The sequence below is a fragment of the Typopeltis vanoorti genome, chromosome 20, assembly GCF_054136105.1.
Source record: "Typopeltis vanoorti isolate ZY-2024b chromosome 20, IOZ_Tvanoo_1.0, whole genome shotgun sequence".
Lineage (NCBI taxonomy): Eukaryota > Metazoa > Arthropoda > Arachnida > Uropygi > Thelyphonidae > Typopeltis > Typopeltis vanoorti.
Genome location: NC_143568.1, coordinates 60755539 through 60765759, shown reverse-complemented (window position 1 = coordinate 60765759; position 10221 = coordinate 60755539).

Below are 10221 nucleotides of genomic sequence, written 5' to 3'. Positions count from 1 at the left end.
AAATTAGGAAGCTCCTAATAAACCGATCTGGCTGCATTGTCAGCAGTTAGATCGGCTAAAAGTACTATTTCTCGTCTGATCACTGAAGGGAAGTAAACTTCAGGTCACTTGGGAGGGTGACCACCTGGGATTAACGGGTGCTACTTGCAAAATGATTTCTTTAGCTCCTTTATAATGCAGTGGAATGAACGATGAAAAAAAACCGATTGACTACCTGGATTAGGTTCTCGTTATGACAAAATTCTTTATATGAAATTTTTAAATGAATTTGGGTTTGCAGACCTCATATGCAGGTGACAAGGCTTTTCATCCCCCGTAGAGGCAAATCGGCCAAAGAATGCATGCTGAGCTGTCGGTATTAGATGTGCGCAGATTATGTAATCATGAATAAAGTAGTACAGACAGTGTGTTTTGTAGCGGATATCGCTCTCCCGTGATGAGTCCTTGAACGCCATGAAATATCAGGTAATGATAAAAATAAAAAAATCGGCAGTGAAGGATGATAATATACTTTCCGCAAACAGACCTTTGTTGGTCGATGTTTTTCACTTCTAGGGAAAATTGTCTTGCAACTTTCAGTTAGAATTCTTAACTGGAACTTCCATTCTGATGATGGAATAGAAATAAAGATTGTCGGAATTCACTTAAAAATATCGTCACTGGTAATAGCATAATAAAAAAGATTCTTAGCGAATGACGTGTAATGAGACATTTAAACGAATTCTGACATTGTAAAAGTTACTTACGTGTTATCAAGCAAATAAATATAGTCTGGAATAATCAGTTTAAGTAGTTCTCTAAACTTGTGTCAGAGCTGTTAGAAACGTATTCTTGTATTCTCTCATCCTAGTACATGATCAGGCCTCCTGGTTGGCTGAGCTGATAACTTTAGAGGGGTTTAAAAGTTTTTTTGCAATCGGACAAACATAGAAAACAGACGTAAAAATAATTAGAACTTAATTTAGAAGTTATCCATGTATAATTGCTTCACCTTTAAGCTCTGGTGATGTGCAGAGAATGTACTCTCTTGATGCTTTAACACAGACGGATTCAGTAGGAATTTTCAATACGTTTCACAACAAAACTTATTAGCCAGAAACTTATACCAGCTATGGATACATTCAAAAATTTCATAATTTTCAAATATTATAGAGTCATTAAACTCAAAAGTTACCGATACCTAAGTGATCATTTGCTCGTCACCTTTGTGTGTGTGCACAAGTATTAGCAGACATTTGGCATGAGGATGAAAAAGTGAATATACAGTATTTCTTGTTTCCTTTAGACAAGGGCTTAAAGCATTTAGCCAGTAAAAACATAGAAACACAATTTGGCACTAATATACTCTGCTCACCATGGAATATCGGAGATCGTTTTCTTTAACTGAACAAGGCTTACAATGAATTGAAGCCCAAATAAAGATGGAAGTTTCTCGGTTAACCACATAGACTAATCAGATATGAAAAAAAAATAAATTAAACAAAATATCACTCGAATGTAATGATTCCTGAATAACAGTATTTTTTTCTTAAGAAAACCCTAAAAGTCATCTCTTTACAGTCCTAATTCGCATTCCCAAAAGCTCATGACCTTTTATTAGCAAACTCGTTAAATACTGAATGGTAATATATTAAAATATATATCGATATGTTGCAGCTATATTCCTGGGAAACTTGTCAGAATATAGATCCAATTCCAGACTGCAACTTTGCGCAGACTTCGAAGCACCAAAACCGAAAAATCCAAAAGTGCTATTGGTCCCTGGCATACTACTTCGTGGTGACTCCTTTTTGAATTCATCTGCTACTTTGTTGCCAATAAAACCTAAAAAAAAAAATAAATAAATAAACATTAATTAAAAATACGACATAACAGGACAATACTAAGCAATACGCACTAAACTGATTTCATGTATTTACATGACAATTTGTACGAATTTCGAAGCATACATGCCATGTATGCTTCGCAATTCGTTCACGATTTCCTATTTCACAGAAAGAAATCTTCGGCAGTTCTTGGAAATAATTAGTTCCAGTTAATTCCAACTTATTATATGATGTAGATGCGCATCTACCTGCCATAAAATGCCGCATGAATGATGCTCAGCATTCATTGAGTGTACGAGTTTATTTAATGTGATGGGTATGAGTTAAATGACACTCCATGAGGTACTTTAAATATGCACAACATTTCCGTTCACTATTAGTGTAAGGATCCAATATTCTTATACAGTAAGTGGGCAATTCATTAAAGACATTAAAGACTAACTCATCTAATAGTGCCATAGATAATGTGAACCATCAGAATGGGCTTCAAAACACGTGGAGATGTGGATATTACGAATTGTTGTGATTTTGTCATATTTTCTCGTCAGATTAGCTCCTCTCGTCCCAAAGACGAGTCACAAGATTGTGCATCAAAAGCAAAAGACAATCTCATATTTCATTGACATTGTCATATGCTTGTTATGCGTGCTTCTTATAAAATTATGTGTGTTCCTCAGACCAGATGAGAATACACGTAATGCATTCCCTTAAGAGATAATTAAGTTATTTCCTAAAGATGAATTAAGAGTTAGATAAATAATTAATAATTAAATCCTCATAAATTATTTTATGATAATATTAATTGTTTGAGTATTCCTAAGCTACAATAACGTGTCATCTCTATTAGTGAGCTGTACGTTTTTATTTTTTAAGTTATTTCCTAACGGTGATTAAAAGTTATATAAATACATAATAAATGAATCCTCATAAATAAATAAATAAATATGATTACAAACATCCATTTTACTTTGAATGAGAGCCAATTGTTATGTTTTAGTTGTTTCATTCCAGTTTGAGTTGGGTTGTTTTGAATAATGGCAGAAGCAATTAAGATTATGATGCATATACTTCGTCCGTTAATTGCAGACTTATTTTGCGGGGTGAAAAAACCAAGCTTCCGGGAGAAAAGACGCAGTCATCACTGTATGAGGCCAACTAACTCATTTTACATTGAAATGGCTTTATGAAGGTTCTTCGCTTCTGCACAGGATTCGAACTTGGGTCCTTCCAACCAAAGGACATTGTCTATACCAAAAGTGCATATATTTTACTCAGTTGCATGTATTTATATTCTACATATCTTTATTAAAGCAGCTCTACTTGCATACTGCAAGCAGTTTTGGGAGCTCTGGGATCATTTCTGTATGGAATGCCACAGTCTTGTTACATTTTGAGGAAGCTCTCGATGCGTACAATATAGTTGTCTGTGTATGTAATTTTACTTAATATATTAAAAGAGTTTAAATATTTTGACTAAAGGAAAGATACTGGTGACTATTAAATATTTACTATGTGGATACAGGATGTGTAGTTTTTCACCAATCCTTAGCAAACAAAAATATTGTTCTGTTCTTAGGAACTAAACTTTACGAATTTGTGACAGCTGCATTCTGTTTATGATTTTATTAACTAGACGGTCGTTTCGGTATCTCTGTAAATCAATACACTTTTGAAGAAGAATAAGAAAGAATTTTCACATGCTTCTGATTTTGCATCCACAAAGAGACATCGCAAGATTAAGACATTGCTGCTCCAGTGAGAGCCAGGAGAATATCGCATCAAAATATTGTTTATAGAGAAACCTGGGATAAGAAACCATTCCTTGAAAGCAGGAGAGGATTAAGAAGAGATAAATGTCTTCAGATGATTGATAGACAGTGTTGCAAAACTATTCTCCACTTAATATTTCATCTTCGGTAAAAAAAAAAAAAAAAAAAAATAAAATCATTATGTACAGAATACGGATCCTTTGGACTGCATGTACTAATGATCTGGAGAAATCAAAAAACGGTGTTCTTATTCTTCGTGATGCTGTCCTGATTCTTCAATTACAAGGATAAAGTGTTCTAGTAGTTAATGCTATGCGGCCAGTGTGTTTGTCTTCAAATTGCATGTGTATGTTCTTCTCGCCAAGTGGTCTGTTTCATGGAATGAAAAATACGAGCTTCTTGGAGGGAAAAATCCATAACAATGTAAAAATTCTTTCAGGTGTACACCTTCATTGTACAACTTCATTGTACAACTAAAGAAGTTAAGATATACCTGAATTCATTGATATATAAAGCAGTAATACCTATTTGAATTAATTTCGTTTCAGGTTTTAGCGCGAATGCCATATAAAACGACAACGTTCTCAGATTAATCATTAATACTTCATAAATTGACACTGGTGTGACACCGGACGTGGTCGTAGTACTTAGTGAAAGCGACATTGGAGAAAGTTATAGCAATAATGAGTACCAATAAACTAATGTAAAATAAGTTTTGTTAATTAAATGGATAACTAGTAATCATATTGAACTACGCTATAAATTAATTCCTGTAATATAATAATTTAAATTTTATAATAACACTGCAGTTAATGCAACTTAGTACATTTAACGATCATCGAATTGGTGTCATTCTAGTTTGACATTCAAAACACAAAGTGAAAGTTTATCATCTGAGAATGTGCAGTAATAGCTCCACATTCATCATAATCAATATGAAATTTCTGATACGTACCCTCATAAGAGTATCCGTAATTTGATGTATTTGATGGTGTACAAGATATTATACCATTAGATCATCACTGTACTACATGAAAAGTATAACCTCTTATCAGCAATTTTCCCACAAATTAGTCTGCTATCTGTCAGGACAATATATATATATATATATATATATATATATATATAAAGGTGATCTGTAAGATTTTCGGTCTCAATCATAAATAGCAACACTATTGGCAAGATTTTTTTTTTCTAAGTTGGCACATCTGTCATAAGCATCCTTGTGAAATTGCAAGTTATTCTCTTAAGTAGTTTTTTATACAGGTAAGTCAAGTTTGCGCCTGAAGTATTTTCAGGTCTGAGGCAACTCGTGGTAAAGGTGTGTATATATTGTCGCCCTAACTGAATTAGTCCAACTAGATGTCAGTTTTTCTGGCTCCTTTCTCTTTCCACCGTAGTGTCAAACACCTGATTTGCTAATCTTTCCTCTCCCATTTTTTTAAAGTGACCATACCACCTGAAATTAGCTCGACTGACACATTCCTGAATGCTAAAAATGTCAAGTTCTTTCCTAATAGACTCGTTTTTAATATGGTATTGCCATTGATGTCATTTGTTCACTCCCTTAATCTTTCTCAAAACTCCCATATCTGTTTTCTTTGGTTTTTTGATCAAATTTAATTTTCACTCAACTCTTGGCTCGCTAAATTAAAACTGGTTTGATCACCAGCCTACATATTGCCAGTACAGTGCAGTGTTTTAGTAATTTATCTCACGTATAGCGTTATTCATTTGAATCTCCGGTATACCAGTTTTGCTTAGTCTGTTGTCTAGTTTCCTTATTTAATTTGCCGTCTTCGCATTCAATAGAATATTGTGCCTAAATAACTGAAATGTTTTACTTGTTCTGTTCGTGAATACTTCGGAATGCATATGATGTTTTCAATATTCCTGCCTATTTTCATAGTCTTTGTCATTTTATTGTTGGTTACCATGACAAATGTGTTATAGCAATTACTCAGTTTCGTTAAGGACTCCTGTAGACGTGTAATTTTAGGAACATCATTCGCATCAAGGAGTGAGTTGAGATCAACATCTCCAATTTTGATATCAAGTTTAACGTCATTTTAGTTCATAATGCAATCCATGTAGTTATTCATGTAGAATAGCAGTTGAAATAATGTGCACACCTGATGTAACATGAAACCATCTTCACGGGCTTCCTTCAATTCTAACCGCTGACTTATATCTCAGATACAGACTGTGTATTGCCAGATTCCAGAACATCACATAATTTTACCATTTCGAATAGCGCCTTGCGTATGTGTTTTCCAGGTATACAAAACTTAATAGAGAGAAAACTTAAATAGAAATCTTTATTTATTCCTGCGATTTATCAACTATTTGTTTTAAACTGAAAATCCGATCATTACAACCTCTATTTGTCCCGAATTCAAGCTGGAAGAAGAACTTGTTCTCCCAGTTCTTCTTCCAGCTTGTTCTTATCTATCGTTCACGTGTGCTTTCACAAATCTTCCTGTAACACTCAGTAGGAAGATTCCTCCGTAATTCTCACATTCAGTTTCACTTTTTTTCTTTTATAGATAGATAGATCCTATGAGAGCTCTGCTTGAGTCATAAAATAAGTCTAGTTTCTGACCAATCTTGAATTATGCAGTGTAAAACCATTTAGTCGTCATATTTCTAGGTCGAATTTCATCTCCTCCAGCTGCCTTTTCACATTTCATTTTCTTGAAGGCTCTTTCTACTTCAAGCATTGATATGTACCCCGTTGCATTCCTCTTGAATGTTTTCTACCTCGTACTGTCGTTTCCTGTTTCATTTTTAGTCCATCAAAATAATTACTTCAGACATCTAGAACATCTTCAGTTTTCATATTACCATCATCATCTCTCATTCCTTTTAAATGACTCTTTCCTCAATTTCTAACCTTTTCAGTAGCTTCGAGATTATTCGCCACCTTCCTAATATTTATCTTTTTTATTCTTACCACATTCTTTCCATTCTGAGATACTTCTACACACTGTTTTATTTTCTTTCACTTTTCTCTCAAAGCATATGCTGGCTTATTTGGCAGGAACTTTCAACACGCTTTCTTCTTTTCCTTCACTGCTTCTTTAACTTACTAAGTCTGTCATGGAGTTTCTGATTTTGTATCAGCGCGGACAACTTCTCACGTTCCTCTCTGGTGAATAAATCAATGTTTTCTTCAGAGTCAGTCACTGAGTTTCCAAGGTCTGATTCTTGTTTTCAAACTATTTTGTTTTCTCGAATTTGTATATTTGAGACTGCAGTTTACCTGTGAAAGTTTACCTGTCTCAATACTAAATCTACAATACCTTTTTCAGTGATTTTTTTTATTTATCTTCTCTCCATGTGAATTTTTGCATATCCTTATGTCAGAACATAATGTTAGTGATGACTTCTATATCTTGAAAACAGAAATCGAGCAGGCACTTTCCATTATTATTACCCTTGTAATAATTGTTATTAACAATTATTTAACAAAATCATTTAAGCTGCGCGTTAGTTTACCTTCTAAATAAGTCTCTGTCTTCTCCTGGAGAAAAAAATTGAACTATGATTTCTTGGTATATCTAGTCGCTATAAATTGTTATTACTAAATGATCAAAAAAAAATTAGCTAACGCCTTTTTATTCCTGTATAGGGAGTACACGAGGTCGTTTTAACCCCATCTAACTTTTGGAGACTGAGTAGGCAGTTCAATCTCCACTGATACCCAATCAGAGATAGATGGCCCAAGGCTATCGTTAATTAAGCGGCACGCAGTGAAGAGAGATGGCTCAACAAATGCCGCCATCTCGTGGTCCCTAACCCTAACACAATATATTTAATATCTGAAATAATGTGGTTTCTACGGTCGATTTTCTTGAGTTTACGGGACGAAAAACCCGAGTTCCCGGAAGAAACAACCCGCTTGCCCGTGCCAGAGATCGACTAACTCTGAAACCGGTCGAAAAAAGACAGAAAAATTTCCTCTATTCGCCGACTAAATTCGACATTCATCTCATTTTCTCAAAATGAGACTAAAAGAGATCAACACTTTTTACAACTCAGATTTCACTTGTAGAAAAATAAATTCATAGCTTGAGTTTGTTCTGCATGTATCGTATTTACTGTTTTACTGTATATATTGTTTGTCCCGTATGTATTGTTTGCATGTATCATATTCATTGTTTTACTGTATGTATCGTATGTATACTTTGTATTGTATGTATTATATTTATTGTTTGTACCGTATATATTGTTTGTACTGTATGTATATGAATATACTGTGTGTATAGTATTTATTGTTCGTACTATATTTTTCCACCAACACAAAGCATAAGAAACAGGGAAAAACAGATATTTACACAGAAATTTCATATTTTTCAAACATTCAGCAGGTGTCAACTGTAAATTCTCGAATGGTCCATCCCTATTTTTCCAGAAGAGTTTGGAAGGATTGGCAGGATCCGCCAAATCGGACTGACTTCTATTTCGGTAAGGATATCAGGAGATATCCTAGCTGAAGTTTCAAAAGCATTCAGAGCACTACATCATGTAACATCGACTGGGGAATAAACATCTACAAGAGCATCCCAAAAACAAATTACTTCAGCGGAATAATATCTACACTCCTTATGACTACACTCCTTGTGTATCCATAAGGAGAAACTAATACGTGGGGACAGTGATCCTTTTTCCCGCCAGGCACCAGGAGCATCATCCATACATACGTTTGCTACTCAAAACTGAGAAGGTGACAGTGTAAAAATAAGAAACTGGCTCTTTTACTCCCCCTTCCCAATTACTTCATCTCAGAATGTTGTTTTTCATTAGAATAGTTCAGGAAAACTAATGAACATGACTTCACTCCATAAAACGTTTTAAAAATGATACCATCACAAGAAAATCCTTTAGTTAAAAAAATAATAACGGACAAGCACCACGCTAAACAAGAAACAATCTCCAGAGTTCCAGTGGGAAAAAAATCACTACCTGTGTATCTACAGAGGAATCCAAGACTATTAAAATTTCTAGTATCCTGCAAAGAGTACAATTTAACATTTCGGATATTTGTCTTGAGAAGGAAAATACTGACAATGATAGCCCATAATTCTTCAAAAAAGGAAAAATCCAATACCACTAAAAACAAGATCTCATAAAATCAAAACCTGTGGATTCTGTCAAGAATTCACAACAAATTTCATTAAAAAATTGTTGTGAATTCTTGATTCTTGGAAATTTCAACCTAAGAAATCAAAGTCTTCTTGCATAAGCATAAGCCAGTGTAGGCTTTAGCCTGCAAGAGACTTATCTGAAATATAAGGGTTTTACATTACGGTATGTCACTCTCATTCATAAGAACAGGTCAGAGAATGGACATGTAAATAGAGGAGTCGCCATTGCTATGGGCAATCACATTTCATTCGATCAGGCATAGCTCCACACCAATATCGCGGGCGACAGTTGCCACTGGCCTCTCGCTAGACTCTCTTGTTATTACAGTATGCTGAATCTATCTACCACCTGGTGCAGGGAAATATCCCAGGACGAAATATGCAGATATTTACCATTTTGATCATAAATAGATCAAGATGATTGCAAAATATTCTCTTCCTCTGGAGACCTTGATTCTGCAACAGTGTTGCTCTGCAATCAGCAGAGCTGTGAATCAAGTTACGGGATGTGTGATAAAACTGCCGCAAGTACCATAAAAATGTTCAAATTTGCTTTCAAATCTGCCCGAACATCTGCCGTCAGAGCTAAAAGAATTCTCGGATCCAATTTACATATTCTATAAACAGAACAACCAACACAAAGCGATATGGGATAAAAATCAGGAAAATGGAGTGCGGATATAACATCCTTCTGTTTCAACGCGGGTTGAAACAGAAGGATGTCCTTCTGTTTCAACACAATGGATGCACCTGCATTATGCTTACCTAAATGCAATTGCAGATAATATCGGGGAGTGTTTCGCCAAAACATGGACAACATTATGTTAGTCCCTTGAATTCCTAGCTCTAAAAGCAAGTAGAAGAGCATCGAATGCTGTCCTCTTAGAAAGTCAGTACTCTGCAATAGTCTGTTCAAAAGGGATCTTTGATAACTGGTTTTCTAACAAGAATAACATCCAGTATGAGATAGTGAAACATCTATCACCATCTTCCATGGATCAATTGTTTCAGCTCTGCGATAAAATTTTCTCTGAAGATAAATTTTCTAGAAAAAGACGATTATTATTCCATTCCTTGATAAATAAGATAGGTAAATCTTGAATCAAAAGGTTGCTATTAATCTCTAATTAGTTACTTATGACTTTCAGAATAAAAATAAAATAACCATTAATGCCAGAAATCACTTTTTCTTTTTCCATCCTTTTTCCCAATCTTTTTCTATAAACATTAAACATATTCGGAATTTTATCTTCAACGTAGATTTTTTTTTGTTCTCATAAAGTAATTTTTCGTTTGATAGGATCTTTATTATTTGTATGATGTGGTTCTCTTTCCAACTGCTTTGATTACGTCCAAGTTTTAAGTTTCACAAATCATTTATTTCTGCCATTTTTCAATGCTATGTAAATTAATAGTATCATACCAAGAACGAGTGGGCGTTACGCTGGAATAGTCACTTGTTACATTTCTACCAGAAGG